The sequence below is a fragment of the Nelumbo lutea genome, chromosome 2 (assembly GCF_056320005.1).
Source record: "Nelumbo lutea isolate HS-2025 chromosome 2, American lotus-T2T, whole genome shotgun sequence".
Taxonomy (NCBI): Eukaryota; Viridiplantae; Streptophyta; class Magnoliopsida; order Proteales; family Nelumbonaceae; genus Nelumbo; species Nelumbo lutea.
In genome coordinates, this window is record NC_142685.1 from 56,309,271 (window position 1) to 56,327,514 (window position 18,244).

Genomic DNA, 18,244 nt, shown 5'->3' on the forward strand with positions numbered 1-18,244 from the left:
AAAGACCCCCTGTACTATGGGGTCTATGACAAAGACCCCCTGTACTTTGTTTTGCGACAAAGACCCCCCCGTACTATGACCGTCAAACAAAGACCCCCTTCTGTTAGTTTTTCGTTGAAATCCACTGTTGCAATATTTTTTAATCCCCATACTACCCTTGTAAAAAATTGGGAGAAAAGCATTGTTCATCTTCCCCGACCTCACGATACACAAACAGTAGTGGTGGTAATCCCTTCTACCTCAGAAAAGAAGAATCTGAGAGGATTTTATCATTCACATTTTTGCAGGTTTTGTATTATGGGGTTACCTACAAACATTGTGATCGAAGTGGACGACATGACTTTCCACCTCCATAAGGTCCCCTGCCGATGCTGTCTTCACCTCTTCATACTTTCTTTAGTCTATTTCTCCTCATTCCTCAGGATTGAAATTGTTACTTAATGTGTTTGTTCAATTCCCTCTTATGGCGAAAAGTAGAAAGCTTCATCTGATGATAATGAAGCAAGAAGCCAACATTGCTAGAAGGCGAGAAGAACTCGAAGGAAACGATGTCGAAGTTGATGTTGAGATTGAAGAGGAACCCTGCTACATATCCCTCCCAGATTTTTTGAACGGTTCTGAGACATTTGAGACTACCGTAAAATTCTGAGGTGGAGGAGAGAGAGAGCTTCTGGAGACAATAATTATGAATCTACCCTAGGAAATGAGCTCGAGGCCATGCTTGGGGTCATCTTCATATACTATGACGAGGTTTTCATTTGGGTTATTACGGATGGCAAACACATTAAATGCCTCAGATGATTGTCGAGCTGCTTTGGAGAGGAAGGTAGCGTTGTAGCTGGAGCAGGTGATGCTGGATGATCTCTTGGTCCCTAGAAGCCATTGAGGCTTCTAGTTCTACGTGTACCTATGCCCCTCTCTCCTCCCCTTCAATCGGGTACCTACGCCCATGCACGTCCAACAGGCAGAGCACTTGACCCAGATGAGATCGTTGCCTGTAGCCGCCACAAGGTGGAGGCTTTGAGGTGGGGTTCTAATCTTGAAATCGACAAAATACTAGCTGGAGCCCGTCGATGCGTCGGAGACAATGGGAGCCTTAAAGGCTCTACAATTGTGCTAGGCCGAGAAAAGAACACAAAGATGCTCAGAGTCCAAAGAGAGAGCTTGTGCTGGGGAAACAAACGGGTTTCTATGAAGCAATCATAGTTTCAAGTATTCCACTTAGCTACTATTAGGGGTGGATTCGAGTCGAACCGAGCCGAATAGTACCAGGCTCAAGCTCAGCTCAAGCTGGCTCGCAAGCCTCACGAGCCGAATTCTAATAGGCTCGAGCTCGGCTCGTTTAATAATCGAGCCAATGAATTAGGCTCGAGCCTGGTTGAAACCGAGCCGAGATGAGCTTTTCATGAGCCGAGCTCGAGTAGCTCATGAAAAGCCCGGCTCGTTGCCATCCCTAGCTACTATTGTTGAAAGCAACCTAGTTGTTAATGAAAGAGAGAAAGAGGAAGGGGAAGAAGAGAAATCGGGGGTTGTGAGGTTGGGAAGATGAATAGTGTTTTTCTCTCAATTGTCTTTATTATAAGGGTAGTATGGGGATTAAAAAATATTGCAACGACGGATTTCAACGAAAAGCTAACGAAAGGGGGTCTTTGTCACAAAACAAAGTACAGGGGGGTCTTTGTCACAGACCCCATAGTACACGAGGGGTCTTTGTAATTTACCCAATTTTATTTGAATTATCATTAACTTTGCAAGATTTGACTTTTATATGATAAATCCTACACCAGTTCCTTCGACCCTAAAATTCTTACAATGAACTACTATAAAAACATCACTTACTTTATATATATATATATATATATATATATATATATATATATATATATATATATATATATATATATATCTTGCCATCCAACCACACGTAGATATCTATCTCCACTAGATTATTGATACGATTTGGTGAAGGAGTAGTGTCATTTTCATTAGTAGTGTAGAGTATATGAGATGCATGTGTGCAAGTAAATATAAATTATATATGATATATGGTATTTGGATTTAATTTTTATGACTTGAATAAAAACAAGAAAAATCTAGTGTAATTCTCCACTTTATATAATATAGATATATTGATTTTGGCTTTTTTTGCCTTTATTGGAAATTGCAACAATTGCGTTAAGCATCAACTCTAAATGATTTGAGATAGCATCCCATGTTACTCTATTGAATTAAAGTGTTATGCTCTATTTGTATGTTTTTCTCAAGCTTGGTTTGTAAAGAGTACAAATACAAATATTAAGGTGTTTATATATGTCCTATTTGTATGTTTTTCTCAAGCTTTAGAAATACAATTTACAAGGTTTTTCATTATATAAATTTGTATTTGAAAACAAGCTACACACTAAGAATATCTTCTCTACTTGTATGTTATCAAGTATGGGGAGATATTCCTTATGCACAACTGTAGTGTCTTGTGGGTAGGAGAAAGGATCAAAATATTGATATACATTGGGTATTTGCGTATCCATAAAGACCAGTATTCAACCGGCCTTTTTTTACCTTTTATATTTTAATTGAATAAGAGGGATCAAAGGCACCATTTCCAAACTTTGAAAACCCCATATGTATTGGTGTATCAATGAATCTATGATCTTTGGATATTGAGTATATGTTTGGCATCGATTCTGTGTGGGTTGGAAGCACCGTTTGGAATTGTTGCTGCCAGATAGGACGTTTCCTAGAGCAACAACAACTTTTTCTGTTTAGTACCAATGTTCTAGGAAACATTTTCTACACTTTTACCAATTATCTGGTGCCACATCACTGTCCTGTTGGTAGCAACAAGCTGCAGCTCCAAGAAACGCCAAATTTGGCGTTGCTCCAAGCCTTGCCTTCCCGATTTCCAAAGCGTGGCTTGGAGCATTGTTTTCTATGGAAAAACAGTTTCAAACAGATGATTCTTTCCTGGAGCACCATTTTTTCTTACGTGGCGCTGATGTGACACCATTGCTTCAGGAAACTGCAACAATGCCAAATAGCCGCTGATTCAATACCGATATTTTGATAGAGTGCTCATTGGTCAATAACCCCAAAAATATTAATGCAAGAGGGAAATTTTTAACTGAAAAAAACTATGTTATTTTGTATGTCTTGTTTGCACAGCAGCGAAGGAAGGATACAAAGTACAGGGTACTAATCTCCGATTTTGGACTAAACTATTTTGTTTTTTTCCCTCAGATTCAGTTTGGAAGGCTTAGTTTGGAAGAAGTACAAATACAAATTTGTAGAATGCAAAATCTTATATTTTGTATTATTTTATATGTATTTTCATTGTACATATTTGTTTTTATACTCTTTCCAAACTGAGCTGAAGGAAAGTACAAATATAAATATATACAATACAAATACATACAAAATATAAAGTTTTGCACTCTACGCATTTGTATTTGTACTCCTTTCAAATGGAGCCTCAAAAACAATGATGCCAAAGATAAGAATAAATACTATGGGTAATGGAAAATAACCTAGTATAACGCTTCCTACCATTTTATTCGACAATCCTTCCTTCAAATCAGATGATTGACGAAAAGGTAAACAAATTCCAATGCAAATGTTCAATGCTATACCACTGGAAGAAAAGGGTCTTCTTTTGTTCTTTGTAAGAAAAGAAAATTTTATTAATAAATAAACAATTTGATGAGATATATATGGAGAAAGACCTGAAAACAATAATGTATGTGCAAAGGCACTTACTGAATAAAGAATATCGGCTGTTGAGCTTCAGGAAATTTCTAGCTTAATTATTTGATCTAGTCAAGTTGAATTTCTGTCTCAAGATGTACAAGTATTGCTAGAATTTAACCCACACTGCTCTGAGATATTCATCATGGCAAGTTGGCATTTCACCTATGCAGCGTAGACTGTAATGGGAGATTGGATTATAACATTCTATATCAGTCATAAAATACATAGGCCCACAGCCTGCATAGACTAGACATTACTCATCCATTTAATTGAAACTTTCGATCGCTGAAATGGTTCAATCAAGGTTATATCTCACGAGAATCTAAATATCTAACTGTATTTCCAGCTTCCACCATCTTTCAGATCCATATGCAAATTAGATTTTTTCAATTTCCTGTTCATCCTTGTCTTCTGGATCTAAATCGCCTTACACACTAGCCTACCAACAACTCAGCACCTGGGGTGAGCACAATTAATCTATGCAACTTCGGATCTCAAAATCAACTGAACACAACCCACCTTAGTATACAGAAAAATGGGTAACTGTATATTCCACCCCCAACCTTCATTAGCATTCCACAGGAAAAGTAGACTGAAAATGTAGACATGATGTATTAGACATTTTTAAATGTTCAAATGGTCCTTTAGAACAAATTTGTTTCAATCTTTTTCATTTCGTAGTTAAGATGAAAAAGGGACAATTTTTTTTTTCCCTTGAACAGCGTGGATAATTTCGTTGTCGGACTAGGTTTAGCAATGAACAACACAATGAAGCTTAGTTAGCACGACATTGCAATAGCCAAAATGGCAAGATTATCCACCCTACTCAAGGGAAAACATGCCCTTTTCTCCTCTTAATATATGAAATGAAGTTGCGACTATGATGCCGAAAAGATATGATATGGGAAAACTTACAACCAACCAACCGGCATTATAAGTATTGGAATCAATCAGGTGGTTGTCACCAAAACTCACAGAGTATTGTGATTGGTCAAAACCTTTCCAATATCGTATCTTTTCACATGAAATGAAGAACACAAAGAACAAAATCATCCCGAAGGATAATTTGAACTTTTAAAATACATATGTGGAGAAGGAATGGACTCCCCACGGAGTCCACAACTAGGGTTGAAGTCAGGCCAGGTTAGGTTGGGTTGAGGCAAATCCTAACCCTAACCCAACCCAATCTACCCAACCCTAATCCTAACTCTAATTAAATTCCTTCAACCCTAACCTAACCCAACCCAACCCAAAGTTGACTTCGGGTTGGGCTGAGCTCAAGTTGAACCAAACCCAACCCTTTTTCCCATCCCTTAAAATCTCATAAAACTACTTAATATCAAATCTTAACTCACTTTTCACTATATATATATATATATATATTAATCCCATGTTTTATTAGTATTTGTTTGTTGATGTTTTTATTAGTTCTTTTAGTACAATATCAGAAAAATAAGTGTTTGAAATGACTATAGTTTACCATGAGTTATGATTTATGATAAATCTTTTATAGGTGCCAGAGGGGATGAAGAATAAAATATTCAAAAAAAGACATAAAATATTTAAAAACCATATACTTTCTATTTTTTCACACATTCATCATAATACATTGTTGGGTAAGTTACAATATAGTAGCAGAAATGAATGTAAAACTAATCCCAGGACAGCAAGAACCTTTCTCCCAAATTTGTGTGTCAAAATGGGTTTGCCAACAACAATAACAACAAGTAAACAATTCAGCCAAGTAACTGAAAAACAGATAACAATCACCACACAATAGCACACCGAAATTTTTACGTGAAAAACCCCAAAATCGGGGAAAAATCACGGGACCTATGGTCCGTAAAAGTCTTCCACTAATTCAGAAATTAATGAGTACAATAGTCTTGTCTAATTGCAACTAAAGGCTTACAAACATCAAGGAAATAATCCTTGGCTCACAAGAACAACATTAACATCACCAAATGCAAGATGGATACAACACAAACATAAGTTTAGATCTCACCAAGTTGCTGTAAATCTGAAATGAAAAGTAGATAAAAGGAAGAAGAATCACCAAATCTGAACTGGAGTGGGATTCTTATCTCCAACACTTAATATCATCAAGAATGGGCTTGAAAGGCACCTCCGAACTTGATCTTGAATGGAACAAGAGCCAACTTTTTCCTCTTCTTCACAAAACTCAAAGAACCAGAAAAAAAAAACTTTCTTTTTTGGTTTTGTATTTTTTTTTCTTCTTCGTTCTTCTCTGTTCGGTGGTTACTAGTTTGATGCCATTCAAAAAAAACAAACCGAAAATGTGGTAACCACTTTACCACTATTCGGCTCCCTTTTCTTTAGAGAGCAAATGAAGGTGGAGTGGGCCCCTCCATATGGGCTGGAGCCACACCCAATAATTCTCCCCCTCCAGCTCATATGGGGGGCTTCATCAAGCTCACAACTTCTTTGCAGAATTCAAATTTGTCTCTAGGCAAGGACTTTATTAACATGTCTGCACCATTTTCATCAGTATGAATCTTCTCAATGTTTAACAACTTCATATCCAACACATCCCGAATCTAGTGGTATCTTACATCAATATGTTTGAATCTTGAGTGGAAAGTTGGATTTTTAGAAAGATGGATAGCACTTTGACTATCACAATAGAGAGCATATCTTTCTTTCTTCATGCCCAATTCTTGTAACAACTTCTTCAACCATAGGATTTCCTTAAAGGCTTCTGTAGCTGCAATGTATTCAGCTTCTGTAGTAGACAATGCAACACACTTTTGAAGTTTGGATTGCCATGAAATTGCTCCCCTACAAAAGTCATTAAATATCCCGAAATGGACTTTCAAGAATCAACATCACCAGCCATGTCTGCATTAGTGTACCCATCCAACATGACTTTACCATTTCCGAAGCATAAGAATACCTGAGAAGTACCTTTGAGATACCTAAATATCTATTTTACTGCTGTCCAATGTTCTTTGCCGGGGTTAGAGAGAAATTGACTAACTATACCAACAGCATGAGCAATACATGGCCTCGTGCACACCATAGCATACATTAAACTGCCAACTGCCGGAGCATAAGGCACTTTCTTCATTTCAGCTTTGTCTTTCTCACTTGTAGGACATTGTTTAGTGTTGAGCTTGAAATGACCTGCAAGTGGAGTAGTCACTAGTTTTGCATTGCTCATGTTGAACCTCTCAAGAACCTTCTCAATATATTTTTCTTGAGATAACCATAACTTCCCATTCTGTCTATCTCGAGAGATCTTCATACCAAGAATCTGTCTAGTTGGTCCCAAGTCCTTCATTGCAAAAGACTTGCTAAGCTCATTTTTCAACTTGTCAATCTTGTTAGGATCATGTCTAACTATCAACATATTATCAATATAAAGCAAGAGAATAATGAAATCACCATTAGAAAATTTTTTTACAAATACACAATGATCTGAAGTGGTCCTAGTGTACCCATGATTAATCATGAAGGAGTCAAATTTGTTGTACCACTGTCTTGGTGCTTGTTTCAACCCATACAAGCTTTTCTTTAATCTGCACACCAAATGTTCTTTTCCTTTTTCTTTGAATCCCTCCGGTTGTTCCATATAGATTTCTTCTTCCAAATCACCATGAAGGAAGGCAGTGTTCACATCAAGCTGTTCAATTTCCAAATTTAGACTTGCAACTAGTCCAAGTACAATTCGAATAGAAGACATTTTCACCACATGAGAGAATACTTCTTCAAATTCAATACCCTTTTTCTGACTAAAACCCTTCACAACCAGCCTTGCCTTGCCTTGCCTTGTATTTTAGTTGTGAACCACTCTCATCAGATTTCAATTTATAAACCCATTTGTTTTTGAGAACCCTTTTTCCCTTTGGTAATTTCATTAATTCCTCTTGCATTGCTTTCAGCCACTCATATTTCTTGTCATGTGACATAGCCTCTTGATAAGTCTCTAGCTCTCCTCCATCTGTCAGCATCATACACTCATGTGGAGAATACCTAGTGGAATGTCTTCTCTCTCTAGTTGATCTTCTAAGTTGAACCTGTGGTGAAGGAATTGGAGATACATGTTCATTCTGTACTTCCTCTGTATTTTCATTTATAGGAGTTTCATCACTAACTATATCATCATGTTCATTTGGTACAACTCCCCCGTGATCACCATAAACTGTAGGTGGAAAAATCGGATCCAAGTTAATTGGAACATCAACAGAGAATTTTGGTTTCTCAATTTTCTCTATAACTTCAATTGTTTGATCCTCAAGAAATACAGCATCTCTATTTCTAATCACTTTCTTGTCCATTGGATCCCATAACCTGTACCCAAACTCTTCAAGCCCATAGACTAAGAAGAAGCACTGTTTAGCCTTGTCATCAAGCTTGGATCTTTCATCTCTAGGAATATGAACAAATGCCTTACAGCCAAACACTTTCAAATGATTGTATGATATGATTTTCCCTGTCCAAACTCTTTTAGGAGTATCTCCATTCAAAGGAACTGAAGGAGAAAGGTTGATGAGGTTAACTGTAGTTCTCATAGCCTCACCCCAAAAAGGATTTGGGTAACTTAGCATGAGAAAACATGCATCTGATTTTGTCAATAATTGTTTTGTTCATTCTCTTTGCTACTCCATTGTGTTGAAGAGTCTTAGGAACACTTTTCTCAAGCATGATACCATGAATCCTATAATATTCTTCAAAAGGACCCCTATATTCACCACCATTATCAGTTCAGATGCACTTCAACTTATTCCATGTTTCTCTCTCAACCTTGGCATGAAAATACTTGAAAACATCCAACACTTGATCCTTAGATTTTAAGGCAAATGTCCACACTTTTCTGGAGTGATCATCAATAAATGTCACAAAATATAATGCACCACCAAGAGATCTATATTTCATGTAACAAACATCAGTGTGAACTAAATATAAAACATGAGGTTTTCTAGATGGAGGAAATTTATGAAATGTAACTCTACTTTGTTTGCCAGCTAAGCAATGTACACATGTTTCAAGAGGCATACCTTTCACATCAGGAAGAAGATGTTCTATGGAAAGTATCTGAATCTCTTTTTCACTTAAATGTCCAAGCCTCCAGTGCTAGAGCTCAATGGATGAATCATGAACTGCATTCACCTCTCCTTTGCTCAACCTTGCTTGCATAATATAAAGGCTATTGTGCTTCTTTCCCTTTGCCACAATGAGTGAGCCCCGGCTGAGCTTCCATTTTCCATCGCTGAAGGTATTTGCATAACCTTCATCATCTAACCTGCCAGTGGAAATTAGATTTAGGTGGATATCAGGAACATGTCTAAAATTCTTCAAAATTAATTTGTAACCAGTATTGCTATCTAGATAAATGTCTCCCATGCCAACAATCTTGGATGTACCAGCATTCCCCATACAAACATGTCCAAGATCACCTGTAGTGTAAGTTGTGAAAATTTCACCATGGGGAGTAACATGAAAAGAAGCACCCGAATCTATGACCCAACACTATCTGGTCATGCAAAGTTGACATAATTATCATCACAAACAATAACAACATCACCCTCGGCTACAACAACTGTAGTGTCTTTTTCTTCTTTCTTGCTTTCACCTTTCCCTTTGGCTTGTTCTCTTTTCCAGACTCTGCATTCATTTTTGTAATGTTCTGGTTTATTACAGTAATGACAAATGATATTTTTCTTGGACCTAGACCTTCCTCTGGTTTTATCATATTTGGTACAGGGACTTCTACTCTTACTTCTTCCATGTCTTTCTTTCTTTTCTGTTACAAGAGCTTGAGATTTTGAGTAAGTCCCTTATTCTTTCCTCCTGGACTCTTCATTCAACAAAGCATCTTTGACTATGTCAATGGTTACTATACCATTAGGGGCTGAATTACTAACTGAAACCACCAAGATTTTCCAACTGTCAGGCAGGGAACTAAGTAACAATAGGGCCAACACTTCATCATCCAGATTCAATTTCATAGTAGTCAATTGATTAATCAAAGCTTGAAAATCACTCAAATGTTCAGACATATCAATCCCATCTTTATATCTCAAGTGTGCTAGTTTCTAATTAAGGCAACCTTGTTTAAACATGTTTTCCTTTCATTTATAGACTCTAATTTTTTTCCATAAAACATTAGTCCTAGTTTCTTGTGCAACATGGTGAAAAATACCGTGGTTGATCCGCTGTCAGATTTGGCCTACAGTTTTTCTAAGCATTATTCCCCATTCTTGTCACTTGGCTTTACTTCATCACCTCTTATGAGTAGGTACAGATTTTTGTAATAAAGAATGTCCTCCATTCTAGGTTTCCAAATGGCATAATTCGATGAAGTCAATTTTATCATAACACCTGATGTTTCCTTCATTTGTATCAACACAAACAATTAATTTCAGCCAACCTGACTTTGATACCACTGTTGGGTAAGTTACATTATAGTAGCAGAAATTAATGTAAAACCAATCCCAGGACAGCAAGAACCTTTCCCCCAAATTTGTGTCAAAATGGGTTTGCCAACAACAATAATAACAAGTAAACAATTCAGCCAAGTAACAGAAAAACAGATAACAATCACCACACAATAGCACACTGGAATTTTTACGTGGAAAACCCCAAAATCGAGGAAAAACCACGGGACCTATGGTCCGTAAAAGTCTTCCACTAATTTAGAAATTAATGGGTATAATAGTCTTCTCTAGTTGCAACTAGAGGCTTACATACATCAAGGAAATAATCCTTGGCTCACAAGAATAGCATTAACATCACCAAATGCAAGGTGGATACAACACAAAAATAAGTTTAGATCTCACCAAATTGCTATAAATCTGAACTGAGAAGTAGAGAAAAGGAAGAAGAATCACCAAATCTGAACTGGACTGGTATTCTTAACTCCAACACTTAATATCATCAAGAACAGGTTTGAAAGACACCTCTGAACTTGATCTTAAATGGAACAAGAGCCAGTTTTTTTCCTCTTCTTCACAAAACTCAAAGAACAAAAAAAAAACAACTTTCTTTTTTGATTTTGTATTTTTTTTTTCTTCTTCTTCGTTCTTCTCTGTTCGGTGGTTACCAGTTTGACGCCATTCAAAAAAAACAAACCAAAAATGTGGTAACCACTTTACCACTATTCGGCTCCCTTTTCTTTAGGGAGCAAATGAAGGTGGGGTGGGCCCCTCCATATGGGCTGCCACACTCATTTTTTGGACATACTTCTTGACTGTCCAAAATGTTTCTCCAAAAAGCATTATTGCCCTTATAACTATATATAACTATATAACTATATAACTATATATATATATAATGTACATTAATTTTCAAAACTCACAAATTGATTTCTGGATGCTACGATTTATTTAATTGGTAACATTGAAGTTGTTGATTGGGACTGTTCGGTAGCTTGTAAATTGTCATCTCTTTCTTTCTTTCTTTTTTCTTTTCTTTTTTTAATTTTCAACAGGTTTTTGTTATAAGTTAAACCCTAGAGGATCTTGGAGCAATGTTTTAAAGTAGTTTCCTCGAGACAATAGGGTAAGATGGAAAAATTCTGCTTCTTAGACGGGATAGCTCCTAACTGCATAACGAGTTCAAAGTCTCTCTCGTTAAGGTGAGAGGCACAAGCCTCAACTTGCGAGGAACCTCCTAACTGAAAATTTCTTCTTGGATGTTTTCATCAAGTTTATAAATCATAAGGGTAATAACCCTTCATATATGATATAATATATAATAAATGATAATATTAAAAACTTACAAGACAAAGATGTTCTCATTTCTCCCATTTTGGTTCTTTTCCCCTCAAAAATCCCATACCAAATTCTCAACTTGTCTTTCTCGTCAATCAAAATTCTTCCTTTCGATTTATCATTCTCTTTACATGTTTGCATGGTGAATTGAATGGAACCAGTTAAGAAGCTAATAATGATCTAGAGGGAACCAAAAGGATTTTGCATGAATAAACATAAAAGAACAAACCGGAAAGTAAAATCTCAGTAAGTACAAAACTCTAGATATGCTAGAAACCAAGTGTCGAAATCAGGATAGAAACACCAAATCAGGAGTAACACATCATGGCTCCATTTCATTCAACAAAAGATGGGCAAAATTTTTCTTGGGATGAACTATTGATTAAAATACAGAAAAAAAAAAAAGAAAAAGAAAAAGAGAACAAATGTATGACGCGTGGCCCGTTATGGGAAAAATAGTTTAGTGGTTCAGTTGGCCAGGTCATCGAGTCATTGACTGGGCCAACAGTTTTTGCAATTGAGTGGGTCAGGGTGAAATGGGCCCAGAAGCTGGGTGATATATAGGGTGACGGTCCGACCCACGTACCGATTCAACTGCAGGTTGAAAATATTGGTCTTGACTCTTGAGGGACTAAAGTTGAGGATCCTAACAGCTACATAAAGAGATTAGTTTCAAGAGTACCAAATTAACAATGTTGCCTAAATTATTTTTATTTCTTACATTAACTTATCTATAAATTTGAACAGTAAATGCAATTTTAATTTTGTTATAAATTAACGTAATGTAACATCCAACTATAAGAATTCGTTCATCAAGTATTATTTCTTTACTTCTTTTAAGTAGATCTCCAAAGTTAATTAGATGTAGATTTTCGGGCAAGCTTATAGTTTTAATTTGATTTTTCAGTATTAATTGGAAGGGCAGTTTTTTATTAGTTAATCAAAGCTGAACACCTCACTAGAGAAAGAACAATTATTAAAACCTAAATTGGAGATAATGGACGTAGTTCTGATAATTCTCAACTGCAGCAAGCTGAGTAATCTCCAAGCTCTTAAAGTGATTCTTAAGATACCCTATACTGATATATTGGTTATCTACTCTCTCTCCACCCGTTCAAACAACCTTTGTAGCCTTACATTGAGAATATCTTCCTACTTATGTGTTTTATTTCACTGGGATATATTCTCAATGCAAGGTTGTAAAAGATGGTTGGAACATGCAAGCCAATCTCCTCCCCACCTCTTTTTTTTATGTTTTCTTTTCTTTGTTTTTTATTTGATAGATCCCACCTCCTTGAAACAAGCACATATGTTTTTCCCTGTTAGAAAATGGGGTCATGGAAATTTTAGAGGAGAAACTCTGAGGCGCGACTGAAGACACTGTCTTTAGAATATTATTTGCCCCCACTCAATTTTACTGAGTTTGTTGTTGGGTTATAGGCAAATTCATTCTCAGAATACAACAGAGCCTTGGGCGAGAATATGCAACCAGTAAAGTTGAAGAGTCTCCGAAGAAACCTTCTGTGGGACTATAGTAGACCGGACAGAGAGAGAGAGAGAGAGAGAGAGAAAGTGAATTTCGAAAATGTGTGTTTGAGAAGTCTGATTCATGCTTCTTAAATAGTTTATGAAGATGTGTGAAGAAAATGTGTGTGCAATTAATGACTGTTAACTTTGAATTGTGCCTCTTGATCAGACCTGATCGAATCGTAACCGTTGATTTCATCAATGATGATCAATGGTCAGCATCGCACCAAAACCAAAGCTGCCCTTCGCGAGCCACGCGGGTGCATGCGAAATGCGAGCAAAGTGCACCTCTAAAGCACCTCATTGCGTCACAGATACACGTGCACACGCGTGCACACCCATTGCGCGGTATCAAACCTCCATACATTTCCTCTTGCATGCATCTACCACAAATAATAATTCTACTAAGTAGTAAGATAGTAGTAGCAATTGAATGTGTAAGTGAAAACATTGTACAAGAATCCTCATACTTCACTTTCAATATGAGTTATTTTGAAATACAACTTAATATAATCAGCCTCGGTTAGTTTTGTGAAAATATGATAAAAAAATTCAAAGGATTTCTGTGTGATTAATTTATGAAAAACTTAATGAGATTTGCTGATATTCATCAAATCTCAATGAATCAAGCACACCCACTCACATACATGGGCACACTGATAAGGTGGGAATGGTTACATGCATGGCTATGTTTAGTTTCACATTTGTATTGTAGGTTATTAAATGCTTATCCAACTAAGTCTTCAAATATAAGGAATTAATGCCAATTTTATTCAGATGCTTTCAGCTATGCTGAAATAGAACTAATTACAAATCAGTTATTATTTTTATTATTTTTTACCAATATAATCTTTTTATATCCATAAAAACTTTTAATAAATCATTCTTCCCATTTAACATTTTTAGTTTATATTTTACATTGAAATCTAAGAAGGGATAACTTCTGGTAACAACCATTATGGTTTTCATTTTGGGCTTGCTTTAATTACCATGGTATAGGAGTTATAGAAAGAGAGTGATTGCGTGCTGCCTTGATATCAGAGTGAAAAAACAAACAACCAATGAATTAGGGGGGGGGGGGGGGCAGGGCAGAGGGTAATTCCAAGCAATAATGAGGCTTCTTTAGAAAGGAAAACACCTCTAACTACAAACTCCACGAGTTTCAAAGAAACAAAAATTTCACAGAATTACTGATTCTTTAACTTTTTGTGTGCACCCATGAGTTTTGATACAAATTATTCTATAGAAAATTGTGGCACCACAGAAAGTGGAGAAAATAATAGAAAAGAAACGAACGTCCAAAACACAAGGATTTAATGTAGTGTGGGAAACTACTTATATTTACAGGTGAAAACAAACAAAATATATTAATCCATTAAGAGAGACCTAACATGCCAAAAGTAGTATTAATTTCCAAATAGGAAACAACCCAAGGAGACCAAACTGCTATTAACATAAATTTTCTATTTATCAAAAGAAAGGAAGACCCAACTTGCTATTAACAGCCACACATGCATTTTTAAGTAATATAATTTAAACTTTCTCATCCATAATCCATTCCCTAGCTAGGGTATATATGACAGAAAAGGTTTGGATTGAGGTAAGTCTCTTATCCTATTTCAACAGTTTCATCAAGTCATTATTTTCACTTGGTTTGGATAGGGTATAGAGATCACATGATTCTCGGCACTATAACTTAGTTGCTATTTAGTCATTTGTTCAGGGATTTTCTTAATTTGGAGGCACAAGCTCAAACATCTCGAGTACCACACAAGTATACAAGACACACACATATTCTCATTAAGCTATTGGTGCTATACTTGGTTTAAACTGCACCTTATCCCAATACTATGGAGACAATTACTACTTTATATACTTGTGTTATTCTATTTTATATATTTAGTTAATTACATAGTAGTTTCTTAACTCTTTTCCCATGTCACCTTTTAGATTGGTCAATACAAATATTTGACAAATTGCCTTGTCACATCACACCATATAAACACTTCCCCTAAAAAAATATAAGAATTGGATTGGGTGTTGGCATTATAGTAGAAAACACCAAATTTGATTTTCCTAAAGAAACGATAATGGTACCAAATGTTGTATTGATAATTCAAAGCATTTGTCCTAAAAATATATATTCTCATAAAATTTGTATTGACCAACCTAAAATGTTGTAAATAGAAGTGGCAATGGTATCAAACACAACCTTAGGTTGTATTTAGCATTCTTTATTTTAAATACTTATACCATTTTTGCTGTTAAAATACTCCTATGAACACTGAGTTCTTAGCTGCAAAAAGAAGATAAGTTCTTAAAAATAAGGAATGGCAAATACAGCCTTAGTCTTTCCTAGTTATTGGGACACCTAAAGCGAAAATTTTGATTATCTTAGTTAAATTTCTTAGAATTTCCTTTTCTGGACTTGAAAATAAAAACCCATATGGAGCCCACCCCTCCAAGACCCCAGATAGCTGGGACCAGCATTGGTTGGGGAATAATTTCAATTAGCTGTACGAGTCCTCCGTGAATATATATCTCTGATATCAAGATACCTGTATGAGGGCGTCACTTGGGATACTTCAAATGTTAGTGTAAATTCCATTCTTGACACATTGATATAACCAGCAATGTTCTTGCCATATATAGTAAAACATGTCACAAGTTTACTTTGGATTCCTAGGATACCTTCATGGTGGAGCCTCTCTTTTGTCATCTTCCTTGTTGTGAAACTACACAACTGATCATGCCTTTCTGCGTGTTTGTTTCTTACTGTGATTTGTTTCTCTTATGTCACGCATATTTACAACCTTTGGGGTCTTGATTGATGTAACATATAGATGCTAAATAATGAAATGCATGATAGGGGTTCGGGATGCATGTATTCACCGGACGGTTTTTTGTACTACAAGTACATTATGAAAGGTGGAATAGTTAGATCAATTGTCTGTGTCTGAAAAAGAATATGCTCTCCGTTCTTTTCATAGATAAAGTTTCTTTAATTTTTTTTGAAACCCTTTCTTTAATTTATCGATATTGCTTTTTGGTTCTAAACTTTGCTACTAAATTAATCATGTAAATTAGAGACATCAGGTCCTGTTATTAAAATAAAACAATAAGTTACTATAAGCAAAATCAAGTATATACAAACATATAGGACAATCTTATCTATTTAAGACTAGAAAGAACTCACCTTGACTAAAATGGAACCTTCATGGTAGGTACCAAAGAAACCTGGTTATACCCATGAAAAACCACAACAAGACTGTGAGCTTTTATTGCATAAACGGTCAAATTATCATCCTCAAGAAGAAATATTCATGATCAAAGAAGAGATTACACAATAGGATCTTTTACCCTACCAAGGGCCCATGGTCATCCACCGAGGGCCCTTAACCTATTTTCATCCATCATCACTTGTTTGATGCTCAACCACTGTATCAAGCCATTTAGGAAGTAATTAAACAACCGTGTCTAGAATCTTCCAAAAATAACAATACAGGCTACCGAATACCACACATATAAACAGCAGAAAACAAGTTCCAAAGCTCTTCTTTTGGGAACAATAAAGATATACTGAAGATATATATTTCTTCTCATATATCTATTTATTGTTTCTCACTTCTCAGTATTTCTTTCTTGTTTTTCTCTCTCACTTCTCAATCAACTAGCAGTAAGCTAAGCGATCGCTTTGGCCATACAGCTTTCCACATAAACACGTCCAGGGCCGGGGCGAAGGCAAGCACCAAGGCAGCTGCTTAGGGCTGAGAAAGAGACAAGGGTTCTGTGTTGTATCTGGGTAAGGTAGAGAACTCTGGGAAATTTTGGTAAGCATAGAAGGATACCGGAGAATATAGATCATTTGACAGACAAATTAAAACAGTAATTGTTACTGGTCCATAGAAGACTGTTCATGAAATCCCTTTCCATCCTCAAAACTATTAATATAGTGGAAATGCGTGGAGTAAGTGACAACCCTGGAGTCTCAGCAACTATTTAATTTCTCCAGGTTCAAACCATCTCTCACTGTACGTGAGAGAGCTCTTACCACATCCACAGGAAAAAAAATACACCAACGTCCAAATTATCAAACTGAAACTCGAATAACCTTACAATAAAAGAAACCCATATTAGGGAAAGGTTGGTTAGCTCATCCCACAGAAAACATCAGAGAAATATTGATTATTTCACAGACAACACCACTTTGCACATCATGGAAAAGATCAGTAGTGAATATAAATTAAAGAAACACAAAGGAAACAACCATTCCTTCTTACCTCGGGTGGGACAAAAATGGAGCTTCTGAACACGTTTTAATCTCCCACCGCCTTTCCCGAGCACACACACAACACGCAAAGAGAAGCAGACATGGGGAGATCCTGCATCACCTCAAGAAATAATAGAGGGTTCATGTTCATCTAGCTGCCTGCAGCTGGAAAGTCACTAGATAAATACATTGTTAATTAGCTCATGTCTCTCCCATCTCGGAAAACCAGAGAGGGACAGAGAGAGAGAGATGCGAGGCAAGATGGCATTTGTCTGGACCTGCACCTGCACCGACACCGATCGATCTCCTTCTCTGTAACAGGTCTTTTTGGGGACGGACGCAGAGAATTCCTTGGTGCAGTGCAGGTGCAAATGCAGACATATGCGACATGTCGACTGTCAAAAAATGAAGCAAAACCCTGGGAAAGAAAGAGAAACCAACTCTCGCCCATAACATCCAGGATGAGACGAGAAACCCTCTTATCTTTCTCTCTCCTCCCCCTCTTCTCTCTCTATCTCTCTCTCTCTTTCTCTGTGAATAAATGCGTATCCATTTACAATCTGTGGCTGTCTCTGAGAGAGAGAGACGTTGCTTTATCTGGTGGAAGCGAGGGTCGGCGTCTTTGAGATCAAAATAAGTTTGTAGTGACCACGTGACTAAAGCTTCGAGCACGTGGGAATTGCCTAGTTGGCCAATGGAAAGCTGCCACCTCAGGATTCAGCGACTGAAAGCCCATTTGACATCATCGTGCAACCCGCGTGGCGTGCCTCGCTTTGCTAATTAGTAATTAATAATCACGCCCTTATTGTTTTCTCACTTGTTTTTTAATCCCAATGATCCGGACCCGAATGTACGCTTTTGTCGGATTTTGTCCGCCAACCCAGGAATCCTTCAATTTCGTACTGTTATTAATGTACCGTATTTTTCTCTCTTTATTCTCTTTAAAAAATAACTGTAAATTAGGTGGATT

General features: G+C 36.6%; 1 long non-coding RNA gene across 1 annotated transcript; it reads right to left on the bottom strand.

The window, feature by feature from the left end:
- Positions 1-5,074: 5,074 nt before the first annotated feature.
- LOC148870866 (uncharacterized) lies at positions 5,075-17,981 on the bottom strand. The gene is made up of 3 exons (XR_016106798.1): positions 17,285-17,981; positions 16,201-16,241; positions 5,075-9,007 (listed from the first exon to the last, which is right to left on the bottom strand). It is a non-coding gene; the product is annotated as an uncharacterized LOC148870866 (long non-coding RNA).
- Positions 17,982-18,244: the final 263 nt, after the last annotated feature.